Consider the following 3,196-nt stretch of genomic DNA (forward strand, 5'->3'; position numbering starts at 1 on the left):
CAGACAGAAACGGTTAAACTTCTATCAACCATAGACAATTTTGGCCGCACGAATTTGGATTGGTCGCAAAAGGCACATCAATTTTTAAGAAAATCCGGATAATACTGTCTCAGTATCTTAATTTTGAGTGTATAAATAAGTGAATTAAACATTTCAAAGTGTCGTTGGCAATATGATTCACGATTTGTCTGGGCCTGAAAAACTTGATTTTTTATTATCATCTTAACTGGCTGATTCATGGATCTATATTACTGCTGCAAAAATCGATTTAAATTAAGGGAATAGACAGATCTTGCAACCAGGAACAAATGATTTCTACTGGGAGAAAATTTTGCTTTAGAGATAAGAACCAGAAAAGACAAAAACAGATTTAGCTAAAAACTGTTTAACTTAAAGAATTTAGTAATGAGAATCAGTAAATTTAGGACTTGGGTTAGCACACTATCTCCGAAATAGTCAAAAAATCATTAAGAATTTAACTTAAAAGTAGGGATCTGCGAAAATTTCAATTGCGTTTTATTGAAAATTCTGAGTTTTATGAGAATGCGAATCGAATTATTTGAAAGAATCAAATTCTGATTCCAAAAGATGACATGACGAAATTAAGAATTTTCCGACGAAACCTTCATTTTTGGCTGAATTCATAGAAAGTGCTGCAGTTCCGACATTATCTCTGGATAATGTTAATTTATAACGCTGGAACTGCAATGCCGTTAATGATGTTTTCTTTTGAATTTCAATGAATAACAACAAAAATAAAAGAGATAATTGTAAAATTTTAAAAATGAACGAAAGTCTGTATTAGTCAAATGTAATAATACAAAACAGCTCACCGATGTGATGTCGATCCTGAAATATATTCCGATGTTTCTTCGAAATCCCATTCTGATTCCGACAGCTAAAAATCTCCCATTCCGCATTTGATATCCCACTTATCTGCGCATCCACAAAGCCAATGTAGTTTTTTAAAAGCTCCGACAATCGAATTCAGACTTTTTACAATTTTGAATTTTGACAAAATTTGGAATTTTAGACAAACACAGACCCCTACTTATAAAGGCACAGTCAAAGCGTAACATTCAAGATGTAACCAATTTTGCATTCAAGCAAAGTCCAACATTCAAGATGTAACCAATGTAGACATTAAGATAATGATAAATAATAATAATATTAATAATAAATAATATTAATAATAATAAGTAATAATAAAAATAAGATTGAAAAGAGGAAAACGACATGCATGTTGCTGGTGATGTTATTATTGTTCCTTATTAAATTTATTATTAACGTAATCAGTTCGACTTTTAATGATGTTTGGCGTGCAAGTCCCTGGGGTAATCATCAAAAAAATAATGTTGTTGTTTATGAGGGTGTTGTGTTGATGTTGTTGTGTTTTTGTTTTGTTGATGTTGTTGTTGCTGATGTTGTTGTTGATGTTGTAATTGTGTTGAATTTGTTGTTGTTGTTGATGATGATGTTTTTGGTGTTGATGATTTTTGTTGCCTTTGTTGACTTCATATGCTTCTGATTCTGGCACGTTGTATGTGTTGTTGTGTTGTATTGCTGTGTTTTTGTTGTATTTATATTGATTACTATTGTTGAATATCTAGGTATCGGCAAGCTTTATTGTCAACGTTGAAAATATTCTGAAGGTAATGTTGACGGTAAGGTTAACGTTATGATGCTGATGAAAAATTGCAACAATTACATCACCACCAACAATTACATCAGCTACAACAACAACATGCAACACAGTAATAACAATAAAACAGAAGCTAGCCACAAAAACACAGCAAATCAGTTCTAATGTTAGCTCAGTCGGTAGAAGTGCCACGTGTCGCACAGCTCTTATGCACTGGCATGGTTCGAATACTGTCCGTCCAAAACCTCAAAGATCAATCAAACGTTTGTGACGAGGGGCTTGCTCGTGTGCACATGATATGTAAATGGGAATAGTGTACAGCTTTTGGGGCAGGAAAGTTTAATTACAAGTATACAACAACATGTTAGCAGCTTTGTATTTGACAGAGCTGCGTTTACAACAAGCACAAAAAACACAGCAATTACGACAACACAGCCAACCACACACAACAACAGCACAGTCAACCACACACAACAACAACACAGTCAACCACACACAACAACGACAGAGCAGAGTTTGTTGTCAGTCGTTAGGGATCATTGATTTAATTCAAATTATCATACAGGTGTTGAATGACATCATCATTATCATCATCATCGTCGTCGTCGTCGTCATCGCTTAGAAAACTCATCCTGAAAATTCATCCAGAAAATTAAAATTTTATTCACAATTTTTAAGAAAAAGTTGGCAAATATTTTGGTTTTCATAATTTTGAAATATAGGAGAATATAGAAAACGCGTGGAAACTAATGAAAAATAATTTATTTTTGCACTCAAATTGTTTGCACTTGAAATGATTTGAACGGAGAGATTAATGTAAAAATGACAGGTAGACAGATGCGAATCAGTGAAAAATTAAAATTTTTTTAAATTAATTTAATTGAAGTTTTTAGAGAAATTAAATTTAGATTGCTGAGTTCAAAGAAACTTCTCTAACTTTTACATAACATATTTTTAGAAACATTTCAAACATGCAGTCACCAAATTAATATTGTATAGAATTGTTCGTTTTTGGCTTGGAAGTTCGTGTTTGCAGTGAAACTCCTTGAAAGACTTCGTTTGAGGTTTCTTAATTTTCCGCTATTTGTTGCCTAAATAATGTTGTCCTATATTTATTTAATGTTAACATTCACTTATTGTTAACATTTTTAATGTATCGTTAATATTCGTATATATATATATATAAATATTGAAAATATATATATATATATATATATATATATATTTACAATATTCTATAAATTCTACCGAATTTTTGGCGTTAATATGTTTGTAGTTCGTTTTGTAAAAATTATGGTCTATTACCAACACACACACACACACACACACACACACACATATATATATATATATATATATATATATATATATATATATATATATATATATACGAATATATATATTCCCATTTTGACAAAGTCAATATTTCCCTATATAAACAGCAGAAAGCACTGACGATGATTCATTCGGAATCGAAATATGGCCTTATTTGCAGCATGAATTCGGAAAATAAGTTTATTTTGAATTTTAATAAACTAAACGTCACCAAAAAAC

Source organism: Helobdella robusta, assembly GCF_000326865.2.
Source record: "Helobdella robusta unplaced genomic scaffold HELROscaffold_11, whole genome shotgun sequence".
Lineage (NCBI taxonomy): Eukaryota > Metazoa > Annelida > Clitellata > Rhynchobdellida > Glossiphoniidae > Helobdella > Helobdella robusta.